The 12,008-nt window shown below is 41.1% G+C and overlaps 1 protein-coding gene across 1 annotated transcript in view; it reads right to left on the bottom strand.

Annotated features, from left to right (window-relative positions):
- The window catches only part of ALG6 (ALG6 alpha-1,3-glucosyltransferase), a 69,251-nt gene extending 66,934 nt beyond the window's left edge, over positions 1 to 2,317 (bottom strand). The window contains exons 1-2 of the mRNA XM_055305036.1: positions 2,220 to 2,317; positions 1,510 to 1,630 (exon numbers count right to left, since the gene is read on the bottom strand). The gene's annotated coding sequence lies outside the window, so the exon portion shown is untranslated. The remainder of the gene's footprint in view (positions 1 to 1,509; positions 1,631 to 2,219) is intronic.
- Positions 2,318 to 12,008: the final 9,691 nt, after the last annotated feature.

The following is a 12,008-nucleotide window of genomic DNA, read 5'->3' as shown; positions in this document are numbered from 1 at the left end:
CTGTTCCTTTCCTCTACTTGGAATGCTCTCACCCAGCTCAGTGGCTAACCTTTTGTCATTCCTCTTGTGTATTAAATCACCCCTACCCCACTCCCAAAGATCATCCCTAACCATCCTATTAAAGTTTCCACCTCTTACTGTTTGAACCATTTACCTTAATTATTTTCACTATCAGAAATTATCTTTTTACACAACACAGAACAATCTCACAAATACTTAGTAAAAAAAAAAACAAACAAACAAACAAACAAAAAACTAGATAGGGGCACCTGGGTGGCTGTCAGTTGGGCATCTGCCTTTGACTCAGGTCATGATCTCAGTGTCCTGGCATCAAGCCCTGCCATCAGGCTCTCTGCTTAGCGGGGAGTCTGCTTCTCCCTTTCCTTCTGTGATCTCTCTTGCTATCTCTCTCCCTCAAAAATAAATAAATAAATAAATAGATAGATAGATAGATAGATAGATAGATAGATAAATAAATAAATAAATAAATAAATAAAATCTTTTTTAAAAATAAAAACAAAGAAAAAGCTAGGTACTAGGGGTGCTGGGCTGGTTCAGTTGGTGGGAGTTTGTGACTCTTGATCTCAGGGTTGTGAGTTCAAGTCCCAAGTTGAGTGTAAAGGTTACTTAAAAATAAAACCTTAAAAAAATAAACAAAAAACAGGCTAGACACCAAAAAATACATATTATATGGTTCCTTTTATGAAAGGCTCATAAATAGATAAAACTAATATATGGTTAGAAATCAATAAAAAGGGATGCCTGGGTGGCTTAGAGGTTGAGTGGCTGCCTTTTGCTCAGGTCGTGATCCTGGTGTCCTGGGATTGAGTTCCGCATTGGGCTCCCTGCAGGGAGCCTGCTTCTCCCTCTGCCTATGTCTCTGCCTCTCTCTGTGTGTCTCTCATGAATAAATAAATAAAATCTTAAAAAAAAAATCAATAAAGAGGTTACCTTTGGGGAGAAGAAGGAATGGTGACTGGGAGAGGTCTCCAGGGAGGCTAAGAAGCTGTAAATGTTCTGGGGCTTTGCAGGGGGGGTGGGGGGGTCTTGTTTTTAAGAGAGAGAGGGCAGAGGGGGAGGGAGGGACAGAGGAAGAGGGAGAAACAGAGAATCTTTGACAGGCTCCATGCCCAGTAGGGAGCCCCAAGCTGGGCTCATCTCAAGACCTTGAGGTCATGACCTGATCAAGAGTCCTTGTCTTAAAGGCCTGGGCCATCCAGGCATCCCCAAAGTTGTTTTTTGATTTGAGTGGTGGTTAAAAGATGCGTTTACTTTACGATAAATCAGCAAGTTACAAATTATGATTGCTGTATTTTCTTGTACATATGTTATATTCCAATAAAAAGGCATAAAAGGAAATTACATTTTAAAAAATGAAATTATATTTCTTTGACAACTGGAATATAAATTTCGTGCAAGCCAGGCAGGATTCTCTCGCCTTTGCCCCTAGGTCTATTCCCTGCACTTAGAACAATGTGGCAGAAAGCAAAGTACTCCTAAAATACTTGCCGAATGGAGATCTTCCTGTGGATGAAGAAGGCAAGTAATTTTAGGGTCCTTTGTGGCTAATTATAAGGCTTAACGGATCTCTTCTTGAACAGTAAGAAGGGCTCTGTATTACTTTTTCCATCTGCAAAGCAAAGCACAGTAACTTTCTAACCGACCCACACGACACGAAGTTTTCACGCAGGTGGCAGGTTAAGTTTTCCCTCCTACTTTGCCCTAAGATGAGTACATTTCGGTCAAAACCAAATATAAAACAAAACCTCGGCGGTTCGCTTCGGAACAAATTCCAGGGCCGAATTTGTTCTTTTTGAGTCTGAAAGGTCCGTCCCCCAAAGTGGGCACGACACCCAGTGAGTGCGGCTGTCCCCGAGAAGCATGTCTGGCATAAGGGGGGGGGGGGGCGTCCTAACGCTTCTCCTCCGCTCCTGCAGCACCCAGACCCTCAAGACCGCAGGATCAAGGGCGCTAAGGAAGCCCAGGCCGCTGCCAAGCCAACGCGCCCCCCGCCCCCACCCCCACCCCCAGCGAGCCAGCAGGCTGACCCGGGGAGGCGCCGCCAGCTGCCCCTCCTCTCACACCTGGAGCGGGGGAGGGAGCCCGGCTGCCACCTGCGCGCGCGATCGCTGCGCGGCGCGAGTCCCCCTCCGCTGCGCTCCCCTCCGCTGCCCACCCCCGCCCCGCAGCCCGAACGCCCCAGGCTCCCCGCCTCTTACCCCTCAGCCCGCGCCACGGCGGGATTCGCGCCCGCAGCTCTCCCAGAAAGGCGCCTGCGCGCTCGCCCCCGCGGCGGAGCGCTTCCCTCGCGCCTTCCGCTTCCGCGTGCGCGCGCGTGCCGGGCGCCGGAGCGAGCCCGTCGGGCGTGAGGGGCGGGGCCGGGGAAAGGCGCGGAGACGAGGCGGCCGGCCGGCTTAGGAGGCGGAGCGGCCGGCGCTGGAACCCGAGAGGCCTCCGGTCCCGGGTTAGGCCGGGGGCAGGTGGAAAGCCCCTTGCTCTTCTTTCCCGGGATGATGGCCAAATCCTGAGCGGCTGCTTAGTCCACGGATTCCTGTCAGGGGCGCGTCCCGGCTCCCTCCACAGAGTGGAGAGCCCTTGGCTGATCCTCGCCACCGGGCAGTGGGTCTTCCTCAGGGCCCGTCAGGAGCCAGAAAGCCAACCTGCTTCGCCCTCTTCAAGCCTCATGCCTGCGAAGAAGAATGTACTAAGGCTGGTAAGTCACTTCATGCAAGAAACATTAAGCGTCCGACCACTTCTGAGAGCCTGTGGGTTGTGCGGAAGAACAGGCCTGCCTGCCCTCAAGTAGCCACTACCCCTCTCCTGTCGGACGGCTTGGATCACCTCTTCCCAAACTTGCCCGAAATAACTACCTCCCCTCCTTTGTTCAGAGAATGCACACATTTCTGCCTGCTGAATCCTGCCCTTCTCTATAAACCAGCCCCTCTGATTCATAATCCATAAGTACCTGCAAATATTGGACTATGGCTTTATACTAAGTGGGTCTGCACAACTCTCTGGATCTACTTTTCTTCATCTGTGAATTGAGTGGTAAGTCTAGGTAAACTTCCAGATCTAAAAACTTTATTGTATATTTAAAAGACTGTCAAGGGGTACTTGGGTGGCTCAGTCTTTTATTTATTTATTTTTTAATATTTTATTTACTTATTCATGAGAGACACAGAGGCAGAGACACAGGCAGAGGGAGAAGCAGGCTCCATGCAGCAAGCCCGACGCGGGACTCGATCCCAGGTCTCCAGGATCTGGCCCTGGGCTGAAGGCTGCGCTAAACCGCTGAGCCGCCCGGGCTGCCCGGCTCAGTCTTTTAAACATCTGCCTTCAGCTCAGATCATGATCCCAGGGTCCTGGGATCCAGCCCCATTTGGGCTCCCCCACTCAGCAAGGAGCCTGCTCCTCCCTCTCCCCCACCCCCGCCGACCTCCCCCCCCCCCCCCCGTTCTCTCTTTCTCTCAAATAAATAGATAAAACCTTTAAAAAAAATAAAATGAATGAAAAATAAAAGACTGTCAAAACTAGAAATATGGAGAAATGTGACCAAGTCCCTGCCCTCAAGAGATTTTTCATTGGAAAGACATTTTCATGCATAAAAAGATAGAAAGCAAAAAAAAAAAAAATAGCAATAGAAGGGAGTACATGCTAAATGTCAGATTATTGATATATGCATTGAGTACTGTAGTTCAGAGAAGAAATTAAAACTAAATTAAAAGCTATCAGGAAATGCTTTCCCTGGAGCAGTCAGCTGAGCTTTGAAGGAAAGCCTAGGGGATGGGAGTAGAACTCCAGGCCAAGGAAATGGTTAAAGCCAAAGTTGTGACAGCTAAAAAGTGCAGAACATTTCCTGCAGTTCCAGATGGTAGGTGACAAAACTGGAAAGGAATAATTGGGGAAGAGCCCTGAATGTGGTGGCTGTGGCATTTGAAATTTATTCAATGATCAGTAAGGAGCCATTAAATGACTTTTAGCAGGGAGTCAAGTGTACAGTACAATGTTAGAGAAAATTTAAAGTGGTGATAACCACTTTATCAGATGAATCAGAGAAAGAGATAGAAATCATTATAGTAGTCCATGCATGATTAGACAAAGGCCTGGACTGAGATGGTAATAGTGGAACCAGAAAAGAAAAAAATCAGTGCAACAGGAAGAATGGACAGGTCCTGGTAAACAGATATGTAGAAGTGAAACAAAGGAGAGGGTAAAATCATGGAAAGCTCCCAAGGTTTCATGTTGAATTACTAGAAAATCTGGGATGCCTGGGTGGCTCAGTGGTTGAGTGTCAGCCTTTGGCTCAGGTCATGATCGCCGGGTCCCAGGATCGAGTCCCACATCAAGCTCCCTGCAGGAAGCCTGCTTCTCCTTCTGTCTATGTCTCTGCTTCTGTGTGTCTCTCATGAATAAATATATAAAATCTTAAAAAAAAAAAAAGAATTACTAGAAAATCTGAAAGATCTAGGAAAGCTTAGGGAGAAGCTGGCTTGGAGGGCAAGACAATGCACTATATTGAGTTTGAGGTGACAGCAAGACAACAAATTAGTAATCTGTAGATACCAGTTATGAATCAGAGCCTAGAAAAACAATTGGGGTTGAAAATAGAGATATGAAAGTCTTTCATTTGGCTGAAGAATAAGGGAGACAGTTCAGTGAGATAATAGACAACCATACCTCAATAAACCCATATTTAAGGTCAAAAGGAAAAAGACAAGATGATGAAGGATATTTCATGATTACAAGTATAGGGGAGAATCCAGTACATTGCAAGATACAAATATTAAGCATCTTGTGGACAAGAACTATGTTTGACACACTAAAAATCATCATGTTTTATTGAATTTTATTGGCTCCATCAATTGTAAGAAGGACCTACAAGTAAGAAAGCTCCCATTTAAACCAGTTATCACTGTAAAATATAATTTCAGAAATATTAATATATGAGAAATACACATCTTCAAATGATGAGATTGGTATAAGCCTCTCTCCTTTCTGCCTAGCTTCTGGCAGAGAATTAACACATTTTTTACTTAAAATGTTCATTGAATAAATAGTAGAAGGGACTTCATAGCCTCTAATTCATAGCTGAACAGCCCCACCACTACATCTACATCCTACTTCTGTTCTTTCCCTCTAGTAGATACTATTGTTGCTGAAAGCCCAGTGCCTGTACATATAACAGATTCTCAGTAAATGCATTTTGAATGAGGTCATTAGGGTAAGCCCTCATCCAATCTGACTGTGTCCTTATAAGAAAAGGAATTTGGTCACAGATGTGCCGATACACAGAGGAGAGACCATGTGAAGACACAGGGAGAAGATGGCCGTCTATAGTCAAGGAAATAGGTCTCTGAAGAAGCCAACCCTGCTGACACCTTGATCTTGGACATCTGACCTCCTGAAGTGTACCAAAATAAATTTTTGTTGTTTAAGTCATCCTATCTGTGGTTATTTTGTATGGCAGCCCTAATAAACCAATATATACCTTATGAAAGGTACTCTCAATACTCAATGCACTAGGCAAACTTCTTCATATAAATCATAGTTTTATGGTAGTTTCTAGCTCCTTCCCGAGATTGCTAAGAAACTAAGGAAAACCTTTTCTATCTTGAGCCCAGAGGCTTCCTGAATCTATGTGAAAATCATTCATCTGACTATAGCTACTCTTTGAAATTGAATCATTTTTCCCGTCTGTACATCTTCCTAATTTGATCCTTGTATGTCATTTTCCTTCATTCTGCAATCTCCAAGTTTCATTATACTCTTGCCCTCTCCAAGGAATAAGCCCACCTAAGTAGGATAGAGTTAGAGTTAACCCCCACATTTCCAAGTTTCATGATAGCCATTAGCAAAATAGTTTCTTTTATATACTAAAAATCTGGGCAGCCCCAATGGCCCAGCAGTTTAGCGCCGCCTTCAGCCCAGGCATGATCCTGGAAACCCCGGATCAAGTACAGCGTTGGGCTCCCTGCATGGAGCCTGTTTCTCCCTCTGCCTGTGTCTCTGCCTCTCTCTCTTTGTGTCTCTCATGAATAAATAAAATCTTTAAGAAAAAAATCTTTCATATCCAATCCAGTTGATCCAGACAATAACTCAGAATCGTAGAACAGGTATTATTACCCCTTTCTGATATACAAGAAAACTTGAGAGCAACATTTCCCAAAGCATGCTCTATAGAACTTTCATTCAGTGAAATAAATATTGTAAAAATATATATATGAATAAATTTATATATTTTCATATATATTTATATGAAAAAAATATATTTATATATGAAGACAGTCTTGTTGCAGAGATAAATAAATTTGGTAACAATTGACTCTAGGGATGCCTGAGTGGCTCAGCAGTTAAGCATCTGCCTTCAGCCCAGGGCATGATCCTGGAGTCCCACATCGGGCTCTGCATGGAGCCTGCTTCTCCCTTTGTGCCTATGTCTCTGCGTCTCTCTCTGTGTGTCTCTCATGAATAAATAAAATATTTTCTTTTTTTTTTAATTTTTATTTATTTATGATAGGCACACAGTGAGAGAGAGAGGCAGAGACATAGGCAGAGGGAGAAGCAGGCTCCATGCACCAGGAGCCCGACGTGGGATCCGATCCCGGGTCTCCAGGATCGTGCCCTGGGCCAAAGGCAGGCGCTAAACCACTGCGCCACCCAGGGATCCCAAATATTTTCTTTTAAAAAATTGACTCTACTAATGTAAAAAGGATTCCTTACTCCAAGTCTTTTTAGAGCCTTTTATGTGTTATGTATATCATGATTCTCCAAGAGAATATGGCATTTTCAGACTTACTTGACCATGGTATCCTATCCCCACATTCTACCCCACCTCCCACTTCCCATCTTACAGAGTGGTCCATGAAACACATAGTTGGAAATACTGGTTTGAGACATTGTGTGATTTCTGTAAGAGCAAATAAATGTCAGAATTATGATTAAACATGGATCTTATTTTAATTCATTTTCAGGTCCATAGAAAAGAAGCTCAGAAACATAGAGATTGCATACCAAAAAACGCCAAACCATTGACATGAGGACTGTCCTTAGTAAAACTATGAACTTTGAAAGTTAATTATAAAATAAAACTAAGTGGAAAAAAAAGCAATCCCTAAAAATCAGAAATAAAATTAAAAAAAAAAAAACCTGAAATGTGTATCCAGTTGGTGGCTCAACTATAAAGAAAATAACTCTGCCAAGTGATTTTAAAACAGGGTAATTTGGGACGCCTGGGTGGCTCAGCAGCTGAGTGGCTGCCTTTGATTTAGGCGTGGTCCCGAGTCCGGAGATGGACTCCCGCATAGGGCTTCCTGCATGGAGCCTGCTTTTCCCTCTGCCTGTGTCTGCCTCTCTCTCCTCCCTCTCTCTCTCTCTCTCTCTCTCTCGTGAATAAATAAAATATTTTGAAAAGATGCTTTAGAAACCTTTTAAAAAAATACATGGTAATTTGACAGTAAATTCCTACTACAATATAACCTAAGGAAAAAGATCTGTTTAAAAAAATAAAATGAAAAAAAAAATAAAATGAGGGACGCCTGGGTGGCTCAGCGGTTTAGCGCCTGCCTTCCGCCCAGGGCGTGATCCTGGAAGCAGGAAGCCTGCTTCTCTCTACCTATGTCTCTGCCTCTCTCTCTCATGAATAAATAAATAAAATCTTTAAATAAATAAATGAATGAATAAAATAACTGCTATTAGTAAGTGTGTTGTTGGTATTAGGACTAGTGCTGTATGTGTAAAGTGGGATAAAGAAAATGAAGGTTTATATGATAATTCAAATTGTATCATGCTGGTGTTTTGATATCAAGATTCTTGGTATGAGAAATGAGTTAAGATGTAAAATGGAAGTTAAATATCAGTATAAACTCATGATTTGGGCAGCCCAGGTGGGTCAGTGGTTTAGCACCACCTTCAACCCAGGGCGTGATCCTGAAGACCTGGGATTGAGTCCCACATCAGGCTCCCTGCATGGAGCCTGCTTCTCCCTCTGCCTGTGTCTCTGCCTCTCTTTCTGTGTCTCTCATAAATAGATAAATAAAATATTTTAAAAAATAAAATAAACTCATGATTTATTTTACTGAATTATGGAAGGGAAGGAAAGAAAGAAGGGAGAGAGGAAGGGAGGAAATAGAAAACATACTGCCTAGCTTTTTTTACTGAGAGGACTTAAAACAAAGATGAACTCAGTAATAAGGAGCATCCTTAGCACACAGATTGTGTCTTGAAATACAATCCTATTATAAGGAACCAAGGATCCTGGGAGAAATGGCTAACTTGTTACAAGTCTGGAAAAAAAATAAATATACAAAAATCTGGGACATTTTATTATACTATCAAGGAAACTATCAAAAACTATAGCCAATGTCAAAAAGTCTCAGGAGCCAACTTGAAGAAACTCCTACTGGCCATAAATGAGACACATTGAGCATCAGTAAGCATAATAACCAATGGATTGAAACACATCAAATTTGAATTGTCTGTGGAATCGTTGCATTCTCCATGAGCTCATAATGATATTAAAAAATCACCAATGGAGGAAGCTAGTAAACCACTTATTTCGAAAACTGGTAAATAAAGAATCAGTTATTCTGCCTTTGTTATACAAATTATTCCACTGGGTAGCCAAATAGTTTTTACATACACACACACAGTCACCCTTGTTTCAAACCACTGAACAGCCTTATAGATGAGACTAATTGCTTTTGGGACTTCAGAAACTTACCTCATATTTTAATGGGACCAAAGTGGAATCAACCCTAACTACATCATTTTCTACTGTGAACAGAGTGATTTAAATGTCTTTATTGCGGGGCAGCCCTGGTGGCTTAGCGGTTTAGCACCGCCTTCAGCCCAGGCCATGATCCTGGAGAGACCTACGTTGGGCTCCCTGCATGGAGCCTGCTTCTCCCTCTGCCTGTGTCTCTCTTTCTCTCTCTCTGTGTCTCTAATAAATAAAATCTAAAAAAATAAAAAATAAATGTCTTTATTGCTTAAATGAAGCTAATTAAGGTAGTTTATAATTATTTATGGATAGACTCATTTACTCAACAAATATTTATTGCATAAATAGCCTGCTCTTAAGGCGTCTATAAACCAGGGGATCCCTGGGTGGCTAAGTGGTTTGGCGCCTGCCTTTGGCCTAGGGTGTGATATTGGAGTCCCAGGATTGAGTCCCGCATCGGGCTCCCTGCATGGAGCCTGCTTCTCCCTCTGCCTGTGTCTCTGTCTCTCTCATAAATAAATAAATAAAATCTTAAAAAAAAAAGGGGGGAGTCTATAGACCAACATTATATATAGTCCAAGACATAATAAATCATTATTATTTTTGCTGTCAATTTCAGATGCCACTTCTAATATTCTCATACAAATTCAAAATTTTCAACTGTATATATATAAAATCATACATATAAAATGATTTTGTTGATATGGACCATCAAAGAAATAATACATGTTCCCACCACATAATTCAAACACTGTTGTACAGAATCTAGGAACAATTCTAAGAAGTTCATATTTTTGTATCTTTATTTATATTGAGATGTAAATAAAACAAATATATCTATAAAGGTCTACAGATACAATTTGGCATGGAAATCTAAGTTCTTTAAAATCATAAGATTTTACAACTCTGTTTTTAAGTTACTAAAATGGAAGATGGTGCTTATATCTTTACAGATAAAAAGAGTTCTTTAATGTGGCAATGCAATGTATTCATTGGTTCATGGTCCCCAAACCTCCAAGGAGTGTTGCAAATCTACATCTCTCTCATCACCGGATTTTGAATTTAAATTTAAATATATGATATATGATATAATTTAACATATTTTAAAGAATTATAAACATCTATATTTCCAATAATGAGTAACAATGTTGGGTCAGTGTTTAACTACATTTGTAAAGCCACTGTGATAACACAAATGCTACTTTATTACTTTATCTCCAGTGTCTTTCACAACTGAGTGGATTGTCACACTCTATTATGTGGCACACAGATCCATTGGCTAGAGCTATCATGGTACTTATCTAAAACGGTCTTTGAAAATGAAAATTTGGGCTAAATATAAAGAAGGCAACCTGCCAGTAACAGCTATTCAAACCAAAAAGTCTCCCCAAGGGAAATGGTAAGAACTCCATTTTAAAATAATATAAATCAAGATGGTAGGAGGTTCCAACTTGTAAATTTTACAGTAAATACATCAAGATTTAAAGTCAGATTTTTAAATAAATTTTTACTTATAGTAAAGGATGAAAGTCCATACCAGAGAAACAGGGTAAGTCACAAAATAAAGCCTTTGCTTTCTACACAATTTTTTGCTTTGGCTCACCAATTTTTTAAAAAGATTGCCAAACTAAAAAAGAGCACTGAGGAGAAGGGTAAGACACAAAATATGTAAGGTGTGATTTTTTTTTATCACCATTTTGTTTTACAGTGGGTTGGAGTTTGGTTTTAATGAGAAGGGAGATGGCAGATATTGTCAATAGCAGCACTCTGCCCCTGGGAACATGGATTAAAAAATCTAAATGAGATACCACATGTGCCCAATAATAGTAGCTACTACATATCACCTGAATGATTCTCATAAAATAAAGGAAGAACCTAGGTGCTTTGATGGTGTGAAGGAAAATAATCCTTCCTAGATATGCAGTGAAGACAGGTTTGGAAAAAACTCTATAAAAAGTTATTTTCTATAATCGATGGAGTTAGTTTTCTGGAATAAGACTACTGTTGAATCCACAGTGGCCAGTTAAGCAGGAGAAATAACCTCTAGGTGCCCTTTCTTTCCTAGGATTTCTTTCAGGATCTGGAGCAGGAGGCTAGGAGGAGGAAAACATCTTAAATTATAGCACCCAAATTTGCAACCCAAGAATGTATATAAGAAAAAATAAAAACAACAAAAAGAATTTTTTTCTAAAACCTCTACCCAAAACTGTAATAGACGATCATTGTGTTTACATTTCAAATACTGGAGCACTTATTCTTTATAATTGTTCTTGGGAAAGAATGGAACTATTGCATTACCCTAGGTATACATTTGGGCTGATTGGGAGGGTGGGGCCAGAGAGTACTAAATCCTATTCAAATAAATAAGAGGGACTAAGAAAAGTGTGAACAGTCATTCTCCAAAATACACCCCAGTGAAATGCAATTACAATTTATCACATACCCTGCATTTTGCTCTCCAAAGAATTCTGCAGAACATTGTAGTTTAAAAGAAATGCACCAAAGCTGGTATCTACATTCAGCCCTAATTTGACTCCTTGATTTGTTATCTGCTAGAAGCTTTCTGTGTATACTCTTTCCAAATGAATTTTCCTTAAAGGCATCAAGGAAGTAGAAAACCTTTCTCTAAAGGTTCCTTTTCTAATTTTTGCCTCTTTAAAAAATATTCAGTTCCTGGGCAGCCAGGGGTGCTCAGTGGTTTAGCGTCACCTTCCATCCAGGGCGGGATCCTGGGTACCCGGAATCAAGTCCCATGTCGGGCTCCCTGCATGGAGCCTGCTTCTCCCTCTGCCTGTGTCTCTGCCTCTCTCTCTCTCTCTCTCTCTCTCTCTCTCTGTGTCTCTCATGAATAAATAAATAAAATATTTAAAAAATATATATTCAGTTCCTTTAAGCCATTGCACAGTGGGGGATTTCACTGAATTCTGGGTGGCTTTTTTTCTGGTCCTTCCTTGGTGTTACTGATTTGATTGAACCCTGCCCCCCCCCCCACCCCAAGATTGTATTGGGTCCTGGGATTGGGATCTAAGATATCCAGATCAAATTTTGGAAAACCTTGTGTCTTAATAATGTTCTCTACTTTCTCAGCACACTTATCTTACAATGAATTAATAAAGTTTTGGTAGTTGTTTAAATAGATTAAATGTCACACTTTAAATAGAAAGAGAAGGCTCTACCTAACTGACCTATTTTTCATCTGTGATTTAGAAAAAGGCAAGATTAGCATGGATATTGCATTTTCAAGGACCTCACCACTATTAAATAGACTGTTAAGTGCATTTTATGGCTG

Source organism: Nyctereutes procyonoides, unplaced genomic scaffold (genome assembly GCF_905146905.1).
Source record: "Nyctereutes procyonoides isolate TBG_1078 unplaced genomic scaffold, NYPRO_anot_genome, whole genome shotgun sequence".
NCBI lineage: Eukaryota > Metazoa > Chordata > Mammalia > Carnivora > Canidae > Nyctereutes > Nyctereutes procyonoides.
Note: the sequence above shows the minus strand (reverse complement) of the source record. Positions and strands in the feature narration are given on the sequence as shown.